The following is a 21,943-nucleotide window of genomic DNA, read 5'->3' as shown; positions in this document are numbered from 1 at the left end:
AAATTTTAATATGACCATCAGAAATTAATTGAGCATACATATTAGTAAAAGGCAAAATATTACAGCCTGAAAAATGAGGAGAATATAGCCATTTTGTTATATATCATTTCTTATTAAGAATAGCAACTACTGCTTCAAAAGCATAAGGCTTTCCAACAAGAACTATCAATGATAATAGCACATTAGATACAGGAAGTTGATCCTCCATTACTGTCAATAACTTTTCATGAATTCTTTGTAAAGCCTGTTTTAAAGAAGGAGTCAAATAAAGGAAGAGGGTGGCAACCTGTTTTTGTTTGTTTGTTTGTTTGTTTTTAACAACTGGAAACAAAGGGAGAGATCAGCTTGGCATCAGCTCTAATTTTTAATTTATTTATTTAAGAAACCATAATATGAAGGCTAATCTCATTTATGTTAAATTTAATTTATTCATTTTAATTATAACATAAAAACATAAGAAAAACATGATTAATAGTATTAATTATCCTTTTTCTGTTAAAAAAAATTAGAAGTAATGAATATTATATTTTACATATTTTTTAGAAATTAAGACTTTATTATTTGGCCACCTATAAACACTCATGAGCCATCACCTTAAAAACAACTATATATTTATTTAATTATTTGATTTGAATTAAGTTATCTGGATCCATTTATTTTTCTAAATTTTAATTTATGAGCCTTCGTTTGTCTAAATGTCAATTTAATAATAATATATAGACATAAGACAGGCCTGTGAAACTGGAAATGTCAGGTACAAGATCCAACAACCATGGTGGACATTGAAATCTAAGGTTTCATATAGCTAGCGTTTTTGTCCTTTATAGTTATTAAGACTTATCCCTAACACAACCATGTTTATATCTTCCTAGGATTTATTAAAAGAAATCTTTGAATGTATTTAAGAGTTAACTCTGGGGAAATTGGCCTTTGTGTAAAGGCAGAATGTAAAAATCTGTATAGTTAGATAAAAACAGACTAATCAGAAAAACACATCAACTTACATAGAATAGTTAAAAACTTACATTGCAGTAATATCAACATTTTTTATCGGGTCAGAGTATACCTTAAACTCAGACAAGAATCAGTTGGAAGCCTGTCACATTCTGAAAGAAAATAATGTAAAACAAAACTTTTTTTGAAAAAAAAAGAAAACTTGCACATTTGGAGTCTTTCTACTTTTCCCTTTCTATTAGTGCTTCAACATTAAGGAAGGGGAGGAGCTGTGTAAGAAAACTGGGTAAAAACAGTTAAGAGAGTCAGCCAAGCAGTGTGGATTTAGAAGAGACATTTTTCTTCTTTTGTCTAAACTAGTTTTTTGCAACTCTAGTAAATCATATAGGGAATGAAATTCACATTGAAATATGAGGCTAGGAAAGTTAGGAATCCAGCAGAAGTTGAAAAGTAAGGAAAAATGTTGTAACCCTTCTTTCTTTTTTAAGAGTATTTCTTTCCAGTTTATATGCTTTCTGGAAAGTTTTTGTTTGTTTGTTTCTTTCTTTCTTTTTGCCTTAAACCTTGCAAATCTTGTAACAGTTTCCACACATGGTTGAACATAAGCAATGGTTTGTGTGGTTTGAAAGGGGAAGAGGTGGTAGCCACAGGGAGGTTTGGGATCCTTGTTTGTTTTTGTTTTCTTTTCCCCAAACCAGGGTGACCCATTGAGGCCATGAATGAATGGACACTTGTTTGTTTTATTTTATTTTCCCCAAACTGGGGTGGCCTCTTGAGGCCATGTGTAAAGACATACCATGTCTTATGACCATGACATTAGTATTTGTGTCCAATAAGCCTAGAAATATGAATGCTTATTAAACAAGGTGAACTTAAGTCTACTTTCAGTAATTGACAAACGTGTTGTTATGTTCAGTAACAGAAGAGTCTAATCTTTTATTTTTCCTTTCATTTAAATAATATTGCTTGGGTTTGAACCTGGGATCTCGTCCATGAGAGGCAAACACTTCATCAACTGAACTCTGGTTCCAGTCCCTGGGAGCCCTCACTTGGATGCCTTTAGTAGTAATCAAACCTATTCCAGCTCTCCCTCTGGTAGCATGAAAGGGTCTGTGAAATGAGGTTGAGAGGTCTCTCTGTATATTGGAAACACTTGTGTCATGGGATCCTGAGGGGGTTAGAGAAATTAGTTCCTCCTCCTTTTGGTCTGAGTCGGGGGTTTTAAGGCAGTGGCAAGCAAGGCAGCTTTATGAGTTACCATTTAAATGATTTTGTAATTTTTAAAATGGTACATTTCAACTCGTTGAATAGAGCAGAAGGTAAGTGCTTATGCTCTGGCAGACCAGCGAAATTTAACCCAGTGCAACAGACAGCTAAATCATGAAATCCCCCTTCCTCCTCAGCTTGTCCCAAACACTTACTTAACTTGGATTTAGTTGTGGGTGAGGCAGCTGCTCCAGGCAGGCCTGAAGACAAAGACAGTTAATCACCTAGTGTCCTGGAGTGTCTGGAGAGGTGCAAGCAGGTCCCTTAAAGGGACAGTGCAGCCAGGCACAGAAAAAGAAGAGCATGAAGTTTGAGAATCTAAGGTTTTATCAACTGCATCCCTACAAAGACACCAAGTTTGCAACACGGGTATACAAATATGTGGCTTTTCATGAATTATTATACCTACTTCTCCTAGTCTTTCAAATTGAGTCATCCACTTTCTGGGTAAAAGGGACAGCAAGAGCTTATCTTGGTTAGCAAGGCAGCCAGATCACTATCACTTACAGTATGTCCAGCCTTGCAGAACAGAAAGGAAAGTTCTGCTCCGTGGCATGCCACTGTGCAGTAGAGAATTCCCCATGACTCAACTGATTAGGGATCTGAACCAGCTGGTGTAAAGATGCACATCATGAGCCACTCCCCCGACCCCTTACCTCTCCGAATGTCTGGAAGGGTCTCTGTCTGGGCTGACTTCCTTGTCCCAAACTCTCTGTGGACTGGGAGGACATGTGGGGTCTAGTGCCCCAATGTTGGGCACTGGCTGTAAAGGAACACCTGTAGAAGAATGCCTGTGCAGGAGGCATACAAAAGAATGGACACAGACACACACACAGTGCAAGCAGACAGACAGGAGGAGCAGAGAGGAGTGAGGTGAAGTGGTGGAGAAGTGAACTGTCCACTCCCCGCTGCCTGGGAGTTTAAGAACACATACTTTCTTTACCATGACTGTATTCAAAGTAGTATTTCTTTAACCTGAGTGCTAGCTAGCTGAGATAAGGTCCAGGTTAACACAAACACAGAGCCCTTCTATTCAAGGACATTGCTAAGGAAACCAGATAGAGCCTACATAGCTGTCTTATTCCCTCAGAGGGAGGAGGCTGGGCTGTCCAATAGTGGGAATCAGGGTGCCAGCTACCCCACCCCCACCCCACAGAGTTTGCTCACCAGGGGAACACTTCCCTGTCTATTTCCATGGTCAGAACACCTACAATCAGGTTTCAATTTTGGTGTAAATTTTTATTGGGAATAAGAGATTTCCTTATGCTGGACATGGTGGCACATGCCTGTAATCCCAGCGGCTTGGGAGGCTGACACAGGAGGATCTTGAGTTCAAAGCCAGCCTCATCAACTACCATGTGCTAAGCAACTCAATGACTCTAAATAAAATACAAAATAGGGATGGGGATGTGTCTCAGTGGTCAAGTGCCCCTGAGTTCAATCCCCAGTACAAAAAAAAAAAAAAAAAAAAAACAAGATTTCCTTGAAGGAATACAGATGTGTGACTGAATGGCTTTGCAAATAAGAGATGATTTAATGAATCATTGCAACAACAAAGGACACACTGAGAAACAGTAATAAATAAAAATTTGAAAAGTGGATTTGGAATCCTAAAAATGATATGTGCATGTATACACATATATATGGTACATTTGCATGTATATACATGTTATAGTTAAAGCTTCATCCCAGGGTTTCATAAACTGACTTCCAGATCACTCACGTATAATCAAATCAAGCCTTTATTGAAGCACACCGGTGGCGGCTGACCAGAACATAAAGCTGTTCCCCTGATCAGCCCTGAACAATTGTAAGGGCGCTCCTTATAAGCCTGAAAACTGCAAAAGGGATGTTTGGGGTCTAGCCAATGCAAGCAAGCCAGGTTACAGAAGCGAGACAGTGCAGTCAAGCGGAGGGAAGCCTAACCAATCACAGTTAGCCCAGTCACCCCAGTTACAGAAACAATGCCCCATTAGGTTGTTCCGTGTTCTTAAAGGTTTCTATAGCAAAAGGAAAAGAACATCTTGCCCCAGTCATGACCCTTCTACTTGGCATGGTTGTTTTACAGGATGGAGTCATAAAACAAAATGGAGTCACATTTGCTCCTACTATCACATACACACAACATTACATACATATTCAATAAAAACACAGATTAATAAGGAAAAAGGTCTACACCTTAAGGATTGCAAAATGAGCAAAGTATGTGAGCAAACCATTCACAGATGTTGATATAAAAAAACTAAAGAATATAAATGTTGGGGCTGGGGATGTGGCTCAAGCAGTAGCGCGCTTGCCTGGCATGCGTGCGGCCCGGGTTCAATCCTCACCACATACAAAGATGTTGTGTCCACTGAAAACTAAAAACAAGTATTAAAATTCTCTCTCTCTCTCTCTCTCTCTCTCAAAAAAAAGAATATAAATGTTATTCAAACTCATTATTAATTAGAGAAATACAAAACTTGTAATCAAGTAGGTATCATTTTACTTTACCTAATGGGCAAAATCTTACAGGGTGAGAAACCTGTGCCTCAGGAAAGAGCAGAGGTGTGAGTCCTCATGCATTGATGGTGGTGAATTAATTCAGGAAAGCTTGTGGCAGTTTCTTGTCTAAGTTTGTAAATGTAGACTTTGCAATCCATTTCTAAACGTATCTTCCAAAAAGTGTTTACGCAGTTCCATGAGGGAACATAATTAATCATGTTTCTCATGACAATTGAATGGTATTAAGCTGTTGGAAGCACACTAAATGTTCACTCCTTATGGAACACATTCATAAAATATGGTAGTTGGCTGGGCACTCCTGTAATCCCAGCAGCTCAGGAGGATGAGACAGGAAGATCCAGTTCAAAGCCAGCTTCAGCAAAAGAGAGGTGCTAAGCAACTCAGTGAGACCCTGTTTCTAAATAAAATACAAAATAGGGCTAGGGTCAAGTAGTCAAGTGCCCCTGAGTTAAATCCCAGGTACACTCCCCATCCCCCTACACTCACCTCCACCTCTGGTGAAAAAAAATTATCTTAGCTACATATTCTGGGACTCTATGCAGAATGCAGATATGGACTGGTATGGGAAGGTCTTTAAGAGAGTGAAGCATGAAATACATAAAATACTACCTTTTGTTGCACACACAAAGAAACACTGCAGTTTAGAAGAACACATAGAAATAGAAGGATGACACATTATAATGTGGAGAAAGGAAAAAATTGGTATAAAGAATCAATCAATCAAATAGTTTTATCAAAAAGAAGGCTGATCAGACCAAATGATATTCATTGAGTCACTGGAATTACAGGCATGTGCCACTGTGCCTGGCCCAGAAGCCAATTTCTGACAATTGTGTGTTAATGATTATATAAGTAAAGGAGAATTATTAACTCAACAATATACAGTTAAAAAGATTCCAAAGACAAAACACAACACAATAAATAATTGGACATTATTACCCTATGTGCATATGTGATTATAGGACTGGTATAACTCTACATCTTGTACAACCATGCTGCGCCCCTCCCCTGACTCAGGCAATGGCAAGGCCCTACTGAGGTGGATGGTGCAAGGCGTCCATCCTCTGGAGGAGCGCAGTATGTTTCTGGGAATGGGCTGGTTTGTTTTTGTATTCCTTTAATAAATATAGTTGCGATTTCTCATATGACCATTAAGTATGAAGGAAAAAACATGACTTTCCCAATTAATGCAACTACTTCTAAGAATAGATCTGTTTGCTCTAAATGCAATGATTCAGCTGTGGAGCGTAAATTGTTAATGTCTAATGAAAAACTCCCTGTATTCCTGTCAAGGAAGTTTTTGAGAAATTAAATTAAAATCTAGAGAAGAAGAATTAATGTTAAGAAGACAGATTAGTGCTTAGTACTGGGCAACTTGTTCTTGTTTCTGTGCACAATGGTTTGTGCTCTTACTCTTGTTTGATTAAAATTAATAACAAGTCAACCACTTGCCGTAACCATGGCACCGGTTCCAGTCAGTAAGTCAAGAAAGAATAGTCAAGGTATAGCCCAATAGTTGGGACATTTCTAACTATTATTAAAAGTTAACTAAACAGAAACACTCAAAGCAAAACGCGAACTGAAAGGAAAAATGCTTGCTTATGCATAAGCCAAGATACATTCTTCTATTCTAATTGTAGCTACGTAATATTTTGTTTCTTTGAATAATGATTCCTGTTTTATAACCACAAAGTACTGTGAGCCTGCCAAAATGAAAAATATATATGATTAACTTCACAAGTAAAGATGGGGATTCAGCACCTTCACTATGGTGTCTGTGTTGTTTCTCCACCCCCCTTTCGCCGACTCCTCACCATCGGTTCGTCTCCTGAGAGCCCCTGTTGGAGCTGGACTCTGACACAACCAGAAGAATGAGAAGTTATTCTCCATAATGCATTCTACTGTCATTTATAACTATTTAGAACAAATAAAAAAAAAATAAAAGAAAGCAGATTGGAAATAATTAAGCTCTATAGAATATATACTGAATTGGGATAAAAATTTGCACCATGGGTACCTTTTTCAGATAAAAATGTGTAACTTTGTATAAAATACTTAGATTCTAAGTACTGAATAAAGATATCTGCAACATCAAAACTGCATGAAATGTCAGGGTTTTTAGAATTATTATTGAAGACTGTAGAGTGGAATAAATTTGTATATTTACCAGTTGGTGGCAGTAGAGATTATAACAAAGCTTCAGCATCCTTATTTATAATCTAAAAATTTGAAGCCTTAGGCCCTTAAATCATCATATCTGTGCTTGGATTTTACAACAACTTATAGTTCTAAAAGAAATTTAAAATAGCAGAAGTGCACATAATATTAAGAATGTATCAATGATAATATAAAAAGAACATTCAGAAGCTCAACACATTTTTCCTTATTACGGGTTGAAAGCGACCTTTCTTGCAAAAACTCTGGCAACCATCTCCAACCATGAGAAGACCTTCAGAATGCAGACCAGGCATGATAAAGTCTGAAACAAAACAGAGAATAACAAAACAGTAAAATCTCCCCCAAACTAAAAAGGAAACTGGGGACCAAGTTCTTGAGACAATGAAATCCCTTAACAACCCTTTCTTTCCTGCTTCCAATCTTTCTCAGAGTAAGAAATATAACTATATGTTTTAGACATTATTGTTAGTTTAATTTTTCTGTCATGTGCAGCCAAATTTAATGCTTGTGGATCCAGATGTCATCTTAACATCAAGAATGACTGACAGCTGTGGTTTTGTGAAATGTTCACCTGCAGCTCTTTGCTCTCCTCACTCTAGTGACCCACATGGCCTACTTATTTTTTGTCAAAGTGAAAGCAGACTTTTGACAATCACACCCAAGTTATCTCTGTATTTTTGAAGGCAAGGGAGAAAAATGCAATTAGCCATTCTAAAATGTACATGAAAAGAAGTGTGTTAGAAATCACAGTGAACTTCTGGGGAAATGGTGGAGTGAGATTATCTCACAACTCATTTCACTGTGTTAAATCCAAAGCAGAAGTAACTTCATCCATACTGAATCTAGGAAATAGCTGTAACTTAAATCCCAAGAAGGATTTACAAGCTACAATAAGAGGTGGGATAAATCTTTGGCATGTGTTTTCTATAATTTTAAGTATGCTGAAAGGGGAATGTCTGGAGTTTAGTGGAAGACATTCAATTCTGAAAGCAAGCAACTCAGGCTACTGGGCCTTTGTTATAAGACAATTATGCAGAATAAATCAATGTGTCATAGATTTGTTGGTAGAGTCAACTTAAGCAGCCTTTGGCTTTGAAAATTAGGTGAGACCACATGAATTCTTGACCATATTGGTATGCAGTGGCTTTGAAACAGGGGTACTTTTTGCACTTTAAGTATAAACCTTGCTGCTTGACCACTGGGGACTTATTTCAAAAATGACTTTTTAAAATTTCTTCTTTTTCCTTTTCCTTTCCCCAGTGATATAACTTAAGATCTACTGATAATAATATTTGGAGAACAGTCCAAATGTCTCCCTCTTAAAGGCCTTTGCTCGCACTGGCAGAATGGCAGCCTCTCTGACATGAGTCTGTTGACTTTCTCTTTGGCTAGAAAAGCAAAAAAGATATTTTTCCCTTTTCATTAAAACTTGTCCTCATTCTTGAATTGGATTGAGAACAAGGACTGAGCTTTTGGTATCAAATTGAGCAGATGGGACCTGAGAACAACCCTGCTCTGGACTTCTTGGTCAGCTCTGGCACTCTGGTGTGAGCTTGCTGAGAATCAACTAGTGGAGAATTGTGTTCCCATAAGAAATAAGGAAGGACTAAGGGACTGCCCCAGGGCAGCTGAAGCTTCTTTTTGCTTCAGGGAACTCCTGCTTCCCCCCCCCCCCCATGAGTGAGTATGATTTGCTCCACCATTTGGGGTTCTTTCATAAACATGAAGTTGAACACAGTACAGTTGTGACACCTTGGCCATCTGGTAAGCTCTCCTGGTGTTCACACTGAGAACTTTGGTTCCACACTGCAAAACTCTTTCATGGAAACAACTGGTTCCCCTTCTTAGAAACATTTGGTCTCTCTTCTTGGGGACATCTGTGGCACTGCTGGTGAAGGGATTGAAAGACCTAAGCAACCTCATTCTGCTTGGGACCTCATTTTGCTCTGAAACTCAACCTCTGACCACCTGCAGTCCTAAAGTCAGGAAAATACCACAGAAAAGCCCTGTGGAAACAGTTCTCTGAAAAGCCACAGATGGTGAGCACCTAAGATAGGCCAAGATATCAAAATATCTGAAATTCCAGATGGCCCCCACCTAGGGGTGGTGACCAGTATCTAAACTAGAAGCCCTGCAGCTTGGCACTTACCCCCCATCCTCCTCACAATTTAAACCAATCAATTTTAAGTGCCTCAATCCCTTGAACTAACCAATAATCTTTTCCAGATTCTTTCCCACCATTTGATATGCTAATCATGTTTTAGAGTTGTTGTTTGATTTTCCCGCGGTGTGTGATGATTTGCTAAGAGATGCTATGATGTATGTGAAGTCCCTGCCTTCTCCAAAGAGTGATAAAACTGCTGCAAACCCTGGGCTCGGGGCCTCTCAGCGTCACCAGTTGCTGTGTGCACAGAGGACCGAGCTAACTCACAATAAACACCTCTTTGCTGCTTACATCGATCTTGGTCTCTGGTGGTCTTTTGGGGGTCCCGAATTTGAGCATAACAGGATCATGGTTAAATGAGAATGCAAACCAAGGGGTTTTACCTCATATTTGATTTGTCATTTTAAAGGTTTCCAATCTGTTTGTCTTGGTTTTTGTTGTCTGTCTCTGTGTTTTTGTTGTATTTTATCTTTAAGACAAGGCAACACAGTGTCAGGTCCTGCCTATAGTGTCTTAGGAATGGAAGATCTTGGCTGAATAGGCCAAGTAAAACTACAAATCTATTGTTGTAGGGACAAACAAGGCAAGGCACCAAAGACAGCAGGAAACAGTTTTATTTGGCTGCAGCCAAGTTCAGAGGGCACAGCTTTTGCTGTAATCAATCAATCCCCTGAACCCCGAGTTCAGGGAGTTTCACAGTTTTATACCCAGCATGTAGGGGGAGGGACTCAGAAGTTCCCAGTCTGCAGAAGTTCACATAAAAGCAGCTTTTTCTTTCACTGTTTTGGGCAAGTTAACCCTTCAAGGACAATACCTGAGAAGGGGAGAGCTTCATCTTCCCTTTCTTTCCTCCCCCTGCCAGCTGTTACCATGGAGCCCGGTTGTAACTTATCTTAAAAATGTAGACATCTCTGTGAAGCCCAGCTCAAAGACAGAGGCCTTGTTTACACATTTCTTCAAAGTACTATACTGGATATGTTTGTGAAAAACTACTAAGGGGTGTCCAGCACCTGGAGTCCTGGTATCTTCTCAGCCAGTGGCCAAGTAAACAGGGTAACACAAAAATAGGAAATCTACCTACATTGGACTCTTTTGCAGAGACTCTTTTGCTGACAGTCCTAAAATCAGCCATGGTGAAGAGGGCTTCTCTGTGGATAAAGGGGGTGCCACTTGACTATGACAATGGGAAAAATGGTATTTTACTGTAATTGTCTGGTTAACATATATTTTGAAAGGTGGCTATTCTATAGTATTTTGAAATATCATATGATCTGGAGTTGGAATTGGTCTATCAGAGGTAAGTTCTGCAGATAACATGATAATGAGAATGAATGGCCATGAACTATGCTGATGGTGCAAAGAAAAGCAAATCCACCAGTGTGCAAAGTTAGAAGAACATTGGAAGAAAAATTTTCAAAACATTTAAACTTTTTCAACCCAGTGCTATCTGGAGGGCATTATCTGTCAGCCTTCCTCTTCTGACAAGGACATTGTATGGAAAATTGGGGGTGCAATCTACCCACCAGGCTTAGCAGATGTAAGATTCCCCCAGAGCCTCTGTGTGTGTTGGCACCTGCATTTTAACCCTGATCAGAGAGCCCCTGAAAATCTCTGAATGGTCAACATGACCCTTACTGGGCAAAGTGTCCAGACATAAAGAGAAAGCTTCAGCAGGGGACAATTGACACAAATACCTCGTTGGGGGTTGATATTGTTTTTAAGGTATATATGCTCAGGAGGAACGGAAACTAAAGCCACCAAGTGTTTTATTGGCATCCCCTGCAAAGAGAACCTATAGGAAAATTAACACAAGGTTGGGAGGGGATATATATATATATATATATATATATATATATATATAGAGAGAGAGAGAGAGAGAGAGAGAGAGAGAGAGAGAGAGATCTTTGTGCCTACAAAGGAGGAAAGACATTGGAAAAAGGATTGTCCATGGAAGCCAAGCCAAGATCCCCAGGATCATGTCACTCCTCCTAAATTCAAGGCTCAGCTGAGAAGTAACAGCGTTGGAGTATCTAGGTTTATTTAAAGAAGGCTCCTATACCAATAGCCACACGTAACCCCAGTAAAATTGACAGTGGGAACACAATTGAGTCCTTGATTGACATTAGTGCAACCTATTCTATTTTAAAGTATAAATTAACCTTTTGAAGTGATAGCACCCTGGCAGTGGTAGGAGCAATGGGTCAGGCTCAGCAGCATCTATTGCTTCAACCTCCTGAACGCAAACTGATCAAGCAAAGCCTTAGCTTTTTGTATATGCCAGATTGTCCAATTCTTTCCATGGGATGAAATTTGTTTTGCAAATAAATGTTCGAATAACCTTTTCACCTAAAAGCAATGAGTCAATTTGCAAGTGCCACTGGAAAATGCAACCTGTCTCTAGCTTTCACTTTCCAACCAGGAAAAAGAAACCAAGTCCATATTGCTGGAGTTCTGTGAGAGTGTGTATTAGGTTCTTGAAGCAATGGGCCCCAGGAAAGATGATTAACACTACCCCAATCAAGATTTTACTCAAAGAGTAGCTAACCTGACTGAAGAGGAGGCAGTACCCTCTTAGGAAAGAGATATTGATAGGGATCCAGACTCTTTCAGTCAAAATTTTAAAACGCAGATTGATGTGGCCTTTCTGGTTTCCCCACAACACCCCAATTCTACCTGTAAGAAACCTCACACTGAGTGCACTGATTTGTGCAAGATTTGCAAGCTTTATAAAATATTGCACAAGATATTCAACCCACAGCATCAAACTCGTACATTCTGCTGACTGTGGTGTCAAGTTTCTATGGTGGTTCCTAGTGCTGGGCTCAATGTATTCTTCTGTAATCCACCAGAAAGGAATTCCCAGTGACTGCTATTGTATGGTAGGACTCCAGTTCTAAAGTAATCACTCAAAGAAATTGTTGGACTGTCCTATTTCAGGGACTAAAACTCTCCTCCTCTTATTAAAATAAGAATCTAGCAAAAGCCACGTGAAGATTATGACTGGATCATGAAATCCTTTTGTATCTGGAGGCTGGGGGTTGCAGGTTGTCTCTGAGCTCCTAAACTGTGCCCGGGCTCAGAGCTCCTCCAGGTCCCTATCCCTGGAGTCCAGCTGTTCAGGAGTGTGGCTGGGAGGGCGGAGCTGGCAGAGTGGAAGTGCCATTCCACCTTATCCTTTCAGTCCAGGCCGGAGCCCACTGGGAGATGCAAGTCTGGCTTCCTGCTCTTAGGGCAGGGCTTTGGTTGCCAGAGCAGAGCCCTTTGTGTGTAGATCAGCTGCTGGCTGCAGCAGTCCCTCTATTGGTGAGATTGTGGTGTCCTCTCGGCTTGGCTCTGCGCGGTTAGAGCCGGATCTGTCCCGCTTTGTAATAGATTATGATCCTTTTTTTTTTTTTTTTTTTTTTTTTTTTACTAGTCATAATTACTTTATTTTTTTTTTTTTTAATTTTAATTTTTTTTTTTTTTTAATTTTTTTTTATTGGTTGTTCAAAACATTACACAGCTCATGACATATCATCTTCCATACATTTGATTCAAGTGGCCATTGGCGATTCTTACACAAAAAACAGTGTGTAACAGATGACATTGCATCTGGCTAGCTATTTTGGATAGAACTGGACAAGAAGAGTTTGGCGCCGTGAGGGAACAGTGCATGAGGACCAGTGAGGGATTCCTTTGGTCTTTTCAGTCACAGACGCAGTTTTGAAGAAATCTGGAAGTTTCGAAGACAGATTCTCAGAGTAAAGGATCTTGATGCGTTTCCAAGCATTTTAATTGGCATTAAAGCAGACTTGAATCATCAGACCTGTAAGGTACCTGGAGCCTCAGCAAAGATTAGGACGAACGTGAAGCAAGCTTTTCGTGAACTTGTCCAGGTAAGAAGGACATTTTAAGAGCAAGAATGTGTTTCTTCACCAGAGCCAACTAGGAAAGAAAAAGACAAGCAAAGCTGCCATTCTTCTATCACTTTCTAAGCATTCCTTGAGTTACCAACTGTCAGGAAAAGCCCGCATCTCCTCCTTCTCTCCTTATGGATTAAATCATTTTGGTACCTTTCTAGCCTTGAAGGAGAGATCACCCATGTTAGCCTTAGACCAGGAAGCCAACTAATCCTTTCCATGAAGCTAATATATAATTCTTTCCAGACCTATTTAAAGGAAACATTAAGGCTGCTGATTCCTTTTAAATTCATACTAAGGTTCTTGTGTCTATGTCTATGTATACAAACAGATTCTTTGTTTTAAAGGCTTACATTTTAATAGGGATGAATCCATTTTGGAACCTAAATGGTTTGCTAAGCTGAACTTGTATGTTATAAAATAATTTTTTTAACTTCTGGAATCGCATTACCTACTGTTACTCTAAATAGAAGTATAGGGATTTTTTTTTTAATGTGAATTTTTGGTCTATCTTTAAAAAAATGATGTCAATTTTAGTTAACCTTAAATACACTGAATGGAATCTGCACAAGTAAGACATTTCAGAACTTTCTTGATGCTACAACTTTATTTTTACCCCCAGTGGCCAGAATACCAAAATGCCTATTGTATTTATGGACTGAACACTGCTTATAAAACCTGTTATTACTGCTGCTCTTGAAGATGATAATGTTCTATGTGGTCAAAGATTTGGACTCATTCTGCACTTAGTCATCTCAATGTGTACTTGATTTCTTAATTTAAGTCTTCCACAGCCATGCTAAGGGCACAATGAATAATTTCTATCTTCCTTTTCAAGTTTTCTGGTTAAGGAATTCAAATAACTAAGACTGTTTTTGTTTGATGTAATATAAAATACGAAATTGATCTTTCCAGAATCAGAGATAATTAATGCTTTTCCTATACAAACTAATTAACAAGTATTTTTATATGTTTATAAGCAAATATGCTTTGACAGCATATTCTGTCTAGGTAAACGCATAAAGGAAAAATAAATGGAAACTACAGAAATTGTGGTAGAACTTTTACTTGCTGGTCTGATCCTGGTTGTATCTATCTCTGAACAGTTTTATCCACATTTAAGAAAACTTCCCTAGTAAATACAACTGGATGAGACTCTGAAATCACTTTCAATATTCTCTGCTATATATTGGCTGTTATATCAAGTATTAATTGTAAAACTTTTAATTGACAATTAGTGTAACTGGGGATGACTTCTGATTTTTTTTTTACTTTTGTGGATTATGTTTAAGCAATTCAAAAGTACATTCCTGGTTTTGAGATACTAAGTGGTATTGCTCAGTGTCACTTTACTGAATGTATACAATAGTCCCATGACCTTTATAGAGCATATCCATACCATCAGGTGCTGAAATTAAAGTTGATCTGTTATCACAGAAGAAAGAAATCCTTTTTGCAATATGTGGATGATATGCTTATCGCTAGCCTTGGCTATGAACACAGCCTTTCCAGTACTATCATTGTATTTAGCCACCTCACCTCATGTGGATTATAAGGTACCCCCAAATAAGGCTCAGATTTGTAAACAACAAGTAACCTATCTGGAATTACAGATCAGGCTAGGAACTGAAATTAGCTGTCGGATCAGAGGAGACTGTCGTTAGCCTTAGAGAACCCAGAAGCCCGAGCCAGTTCTGTGGGTTCCTGGAAATGATAGGATTTCCATATTTGGATCCCTGATTTTGAATTAATAGCTAAACCCCTGTATGAGGCCTTAACAGAAACAAACCAGTGCCCTTGATTTGAACCCTAGAGCGCCAACCTGCCTTTGAGATATTAAAACACAATCTCATGACAGCCTCTGTTTTAGCCCCTGTCTGACTTACAATAAAAGTTCAGAATACATGTGCATGAGAAGCACGGCACAGCCCTTGGAATTCTCTTTCAAGCTTTGTGAAGCTTACTACCACCACTAGCCTACTTGTCAAAATGGGTTGATCATGTGTCAAGAAGATAGATCTCCTGATTTCAGACAACAAATGCTCCTGTGATTGACTACAAGAGAATGAGAAGTATACCCTAGAACAACCCACTGCTATTTTTGTTCCTTACCAAGTTCTATTTCAACTAGAAGAGAAGGGTAGCTACTGGCTGACTTGAAGAAGCTGAAAATATGAAAGATACAAAATCATTGTGACAGAAAACCCCAATCTACTAAAATCAAGTCCACTTAAAATCCAGCGGCCTTGTTACCACGAGGTGACAGTGGGCCAATATAATAGGAAGACTCAGAGATCTTGGAGCTTAGATTTGTTTGATAAGCATATTACACAGCAAGAGTGGGACCTCCTCCCAGAGGTAAACCTTCTTGGACAATGGTCAGTGAAAAGATGAGTACCATGGTCACAGAGCAACAGGTGCTGGAAGCTAAGACTGTGCCACTGGGAACATCAGAATGGAAAGTTGTTCTAATTTCTCTGACAAAAGCTCTCAGTTGGTCCAAAGAGAAGAAGTGAAACATTTACACTGACTCAAAATATGCTTTCATGATCGTACACCCACAGGTGGAAAGAAGGAGGGATCTTCAGAGCTTAGAATAAGGGCTTTAAGCATGCCCTCAAAATATTGATATTAATGTAGACTGTGGCCAATCCAAAGAAGGTGGCAACCATATACTGTCCAGGTCACTCAAAGATGGACATTTATATGACCATAATATTAAGATCTCTTTTAGGGCAACCAAAATGACTGTGAAGAACAAATGAACAAATGATTTATCAAGGCTCTAATACCTCATCTTGAATCAGACAAATACAAACTTCATTGCACTGAGGAGGATTGTTGGGAGACATGAATGAATCATTGTTTTGAACTGTCCTGGGCAGAGGTGACACCTTCTTTGGTAACATCTGGTGGGAAGGTGCTGAGAACACTGCCCATTTGAGGTGGCCTCTGTTTAGAGGAAAAATTCTGTGTCTGTCATGGAATTTATCAGTTCAATAGCCTTGAGTTCAAACCCCAGGTGCCCAGAGGTAGAAGAGATATGGGCATAGCAGATAAGCTTTAATTGGGCTGTTTTTGCTCACAACCTTATTTTTGTTTATCTTGAAGAAGCTTTCTCACAGTAACTCCTTTTGATGTTTAAACCTATGTCATAAATAAGCAGAGCCTGCTAGTGGCCCATCTCTCTATCAGGAGTTTTGTTGATCCACTAGATCCTGCCATCTCTATATTTACGTTTATTTGTCTTATTTCCAATCATCTTACTGCCCTGTTCAGGAAACTGAATAAAAGTCTCATGGGCAGTGACAGAGGATGATAAATATGTCAAAGAGTAGAGTTTTGACTCCTGGGATGGCACTGCCTAGTGAAGATGGAAATCCCATGTGTTCTTTTTCCTGCCTGAAGAACTGGTCTGGTGCTCCTTGAGAGTTTTCATTATGGGAGGGATGCCTTGGTAAAGTTCACCAAGTCCCATTTTGAGGGCTGTGCCTCCAGCGCACTATTCTGATGGTGACTCAAGAGAGCGTATTTTGCACCCGAAATAATCTGAAGACTGAAAATTAGCCTACCGTAAAAAGAACACAACATGTAGGAATAAAATCTTTTGAAGATTGGCAAATAGATCTCACCAAATATTCCATGTCATGGAAAACTTCAGATACTTGTTTGTTCTGGTATATATCTTCTGGGGGTGTGTGTGAATCTTATTGCACCAGAAGAAAAAATTTTTTGAAAATAACTCAAATCCTCTGGAAGGAGATGATCCCAACATATAGACACCCCTCCCCAAAGCAAAGTGACAATTGACCATATTTGACTGCAAATGTGAATTCACAAGTAAGCAAAGCATTGGATATACAATGCAAGTTATGGAAACTGGAGACCCCAACACGCAGGGAATATGGAAGAGATGAATCCTACCTCAAAAAGAAAGTGACTCTATTCTACCAAGAAACCCACTTGCAGTGAGATAATGTGTTTTTTATTGTTCTCCTCCAGAGAGGGGAGAGCTCAAAATTGGGTTTAAACTGGCCCCTATAAAACTAGTATATGGGAGACCTTTCTGGGTAGTCTGAGGGAGAGGGAAAAGTCTGGTATCGTAGAAAGAGCTACATTAAAGCAGTATGTACAATAAGTCTGTCAAATATTAATTGCTGAACGTGCCTATGCTTCTTGCAGTTTCTACCAACTTTGAAATCACCTCTTTATCTCTTTCAGATAAAAGCCCAGAAGAAAAATTAAGAACAGGTTAAGACTCTTCCGTTCAAGGGACCCCTTTCATTGCCCATTCTCAGTAGCAAGCAGTTCGGAAATGTCATCAAACCTTTTTCCACAAAAATAAAAAAATAGACATTACCAGTGGGGAAAATGTAGCAGGGATCCCTTTCATGTAACATGGTCCACTTTATGCTTTGAATAGACACTTGCTGCTTGACCACTTTTTTTTAAGGGGGGGGCGATTTTTCCAAAGCTGAGATTTTGTTTTCCCCTCCTTTTCCTATTCTCTCTCTTCCCCTTGGCAACTACAGTGGAAACAATATTAACATTTTTCCTGTTCTAAGCTATTTGCCCTTTTGTTTGCTGTTCACAAGAATAAAGAAACTCTGGATGTGAAAATTGGAAAAACAGCTCTTTTAAGGACATTAGTTAAAAAAAATAATTAAATATATTGATAACAATGCTCTGGCATCCCCCTTTATAGCCCTCTGATCACCCAACAGTTAGAATGGCAGCCTCTATGATGTTAGTTCATCAACTTTCTTCTTTGATAGCAAAGCTGTGAGATTTCTATTTGGTGGTGGTGATGGTAGTGATTGAACTTTGTCCTAATTAATGAATGGGCATCTGAAACAAGGGCTGAAATTTCAGAACCAGTTTTCATTTGCATAGGATATCTTTTTTCCATCCTTTTGCTTCCAGTCTACATGGGTTCTTAAAAGGGAATGTATTCTCTTGTATATGGCGTGCAGTTGGCCCTTCTTATTTTATTCAATTATCCCATATGTATCTTTTTATTGGAGAATTTAATCCATTTACATGTAAAGTGATTAATGATAGGGAACAGTTACTACTGACATTGAATTGGTGCTTTCATTTTCTGTGCTTTGCTTCTTCTTTTCTCTTACTGTTTTACTTTGTGATTTGATTATTTTCTTAGGTGGTACTTTAGATCCTTTTGTTCTCATTGCCGTTGTATGTCTCTCCTACAGACTTGGTTTTGATTACCCTGGTGCTTACTTAAGACGTCTGACCCTTTTTAAATGTCCATTTTAAGCTGACATAAGCTTGATTTTGACTGCATACAAAAACATCTACACATTTGCCTCCCCCCTTTGATGTTTTGGTGTCTGAATTTACATCATTTATCTGTACTTATCCTTTGACAGTTTATTTTAGGTGTAGTTATTATGAATGGTTTTGTCCTTTAATCCTTGCACTATGGATAAAATTACTTTGCATCTCACCATTATAGTCCTAGAGTGTTTAGAATATTATTCTGCATTATTTATACTGCTAGGTTGTGCTTTTACAGAGTCTTATATTATTAATTGGCAACTTTATGTTTTAGTTTATGAATTTCCTTCAGCATTTCCTATAATGCAGACTTACGATGACGAACTCCCTTAACTTCTATTAGTCTGGGAAGGTGTTTACTTCTCAAAGACAAATTTTCTTGCAAAGCATTTTTGGTTAGTAGTTTTTTTTTTTTTTTTTCCCCATAGCACTTTGCATATATCATCCTACTGTCCCCTGGCCTGCAGGATTTCTGTTCAGAATACTGCTGATAGTTGGATCATAACTTTTTTAAAAACCATTATTTAACATTTAGTAAAAACTTCCATGTGTTTGCTAAAATTCCTCCTGTTGTTGAATGTTTCCTTTTCATTGAAACCACTAATATATTAAACAAAAGTACTTAAAATACTCCCTCTGATTTTTCCAACATATGAAGCATTTCTAATTTTAACTCTATTGATTTTAGTTTCTTGAACAAAGCTTGATTTTCTTGGTATGTGTTTTAGTAATTTTTTGCCCAAATGCAGACATGTTAGATGATAAATAATATTGATGCAAATGATGTCATAATTCTAATAGAGACTGAATTGTATAAATGAGAATTGTGTGTTACTTCATTTTTGGCCTGGAAAGAAATATGCTTTCTCTTTTACTAAGCTTATAATGTGAGTGCTTGAGCAATCTATTCTACAGTTAACTTGGTTTGTGTTTTGCTTTTGTTTCAAGTGTTCGAGTTTCTCTAGCACTAGTTAGCTTGTAGATTGAGGATGGTGTGTCAGAAGGCTTTTCTTAACATCTGCCCAACTCTTAGGTTTAGGTATTTCCTTTGTGATGTGCCTTAGGAAGTCCTACTAAAACTGAAGGGTGACTATTATCTGACTTCTGAAGATATGAAGCCATACCAGGCCATTCTCTGGACAACCCAAATATCAATAACCTTAAAACTATGTCCATCTTACATCCCACATCTCTGCTGTCAGCACATGGTAACGGGCAATGCAAATATGACTCCTCAGAGGTCTTGGTGACATCATCAGGTCGGATTTGTCTGGTCAGCCTATCACATATTCATAATGGGACCTCTTCATAGAAGGGAACAACTTCATGGAGAGTGGCCCGTGGATAGCCAAATAAACTGTGGTCACAGAGCAACAGGTGCTGGCAGATGAAGCTTTAGCCCTGGGGACATCAGACATGAAAGCTGACATAATTGCTCTGACAAAAGCTCTTGGACTTTCCAAGGATATAAGGTAAACATTTACACTGACTCCAAATATGATTTTATAAGAGTACAAATGATACAAAAAACTCTCTTCTTGTCCCCAATGCCAATCCAATAATAAAGAAGGACAAAGAAGTCTTATTGTTTCCCTAGCAAAGCAGGAACACAGGGGACTCCATGTATTGGTTGGTCCTTTCTACTTCTCCTTTTGAGATATGTCTATATAGATCTTTTGCCCATTAATTGAGTGGGTCATTCGCTTGTTATTTTTTTTGAGTTCTATATATTCTGGCTATTGACCCCTGCTGGAAGAATACCTGGTAAAGATTTTTTTCCCCATATTATGGGCATTGTTTTCATGCTTTTATTATTTATTTTTATTATTAGTTGTTCAAAACATTACGAAGCTCTTGACATACCATATTTTAAAAGTTTTCTTTGCTGCACAGAAAGTTTTAATTCAATTATGTCACCTCACTTGCTAATTTCTGTTTGTATTTCTTGAGCTTTAGAAGTCTTATTAAGGAAGTCAGTTCCTCAATGAGTTGAAGGGTTGTGCTGATCTTTCCTTCTTGAAGTTTCACTTTTTATGGTTTAATTTCCCAGTCTTTGATCTACTTTGAGCTGATTTTTGTGCAGAGTAAAAGGTAGGGATCATTTCATTCTTCTAAATATGGTTATCCAGTTTTCCCAGTGTCATTTGTTAAAAATTCTGTATTTCTCCAACATATATTTGGCACCTTAGCCCAAGTTCAGATGACTGTATTTACGTGAGTTTGTCTTTCTGTCTTCTGTTTTACTCCAGTGACTTTCATATTTGTTTGGGGGCCCATACTATACAATTTTGTCACCATAAGTCAGTAGTATAATTTGAAATCGGGTATTATGATGCCTATAGTCTTGTTCTTTCTGCTCAGACTTGCTTTGACTCTTCTGGGTCTTTTATTCTTTCATATGGGTTTTAGGACTATTTTTTTTCTGGTTCTGTCAGGAATGTCATTGGAATTTTAATAAAGATTGCATTAAATCTGCAGATTGCTTTTGGTACTCTGGCCATTTTGAAGATATTAATTCTGCCTATTTATGAACATGGTTGGTCTTTCCATATTCTAAAGTGTCCTTTGATTTTGATTTGTCACATATAGACTTTATCATGTTGAGGTAAGTTTCTTCCATCACTCTTCACTCTTCAGTATAAATGAGTTTTTAATTTTGTCAAAGGTTTTTCTGCATCTATTGAGATATCTTTTTTTGTTCTTGATTCTATTTATATGATGTATTATTTTTATTGATTTATGTATGTACATCAAACCAACCTTATATCCCTGGAATGATCCATTTACATTCAGAGTTATTATTTCCAGCTATTCTGGGTTTTTTTTCATATATTTTATTCATTGTTAATTCTCATGTACTTAATTGCTGTGAAATGCTTCATTCATGTGAGAGCTCTGGGATTTGTTTTTTTGTTCCGTGTGTAGCAGTTAGTATTTCTTTACCTTTACATATTTTCTGTAGTGCTGATTTAATGGTCATGAATACTTTTAGTTAATACTTATCTAGGAAAATTAATATTTCTGGCAATTGTTTTTTGCTGGCACTCTTGGCTGGCAATTATTTTTTTTCTCATAGCTTGAGTTATCTCATTCTAAACCCTCCTGTATTTCAGAGTCTGACTTGAGAAGTCAGGATTGAGCCTTATTGGTATATCTCTAAATGTTATCTGATGTTCTTCTCTTGAAATTTTCACTACTATAACATTTTCTCGGTGTTAGATGTTTTGGTTATGATATGTCTTAGGTTATTTTTTATTATTTTTATTTGGAGTCTACATGACACACATATGAGGATATCTATTCCTTTTCTAAGTTTTGGATTTTTTCTTTTTTTTAAAATTTAATTAATTAATTTATTTATTTTTGCTATTGTGTCACTAGAATGGTTCTTAATGCCATCAACCTGTAATTTCTATTCCCTCTTCTCTCATAAAGACTTCATAAAGACTCTTAAGAGTCCCAGAGTTTCTGTATATATAAACATTCTGACCATGGTCTCTCTTTTTTTCTTTATGACCTACTGTTTCAATTCAAATACACTCTCTTTGAGATCATTTTTTTCCCTATGCAATATAATCATTTGGTGATACTTTAAAATTAATTTTTACTTGGATTCACCATATCTTTATTTTCCAGGAAATCCAATTGATTATTATCATTATTTTTTTATCTAAAATTG

General features: G+C 37.9%; 2 pseudogenes; both read left to right on the top strand.

The window, feature by feature from the left end:
* Positions 1 to 21,943, top strand: part of LOC114079131 (T-cell surface glycoprotein CD1b-3-like) — a 58,583-nt pseudogene that overhangs the window by 11,816 nt on the left and 24,824 nt on the right.
* LOC114079125 (ras-related protein R-Ras2-like) lies at positions 6,185 to 13,041 on the top strand (annotated as a pseudogene).

This window comes from Marmota flaviventris, chromosome 10 (genome assembly GCF_047511675.1).
Source record: "Marmota flaviventris isolate mMarFla1 chromosome 10, mMarFla1.hap1, whole genome shotgun sequence".
Classification (NCBI taxonomy): Eukaryota; Metazoa; Chordata; class Mammalia; order Rodentia; family Sciuridae; genus Marmota; species Marmota flaviventris.
This window is presented reverse-complemented; position numbering and strand designations above follow the sequence as displayed.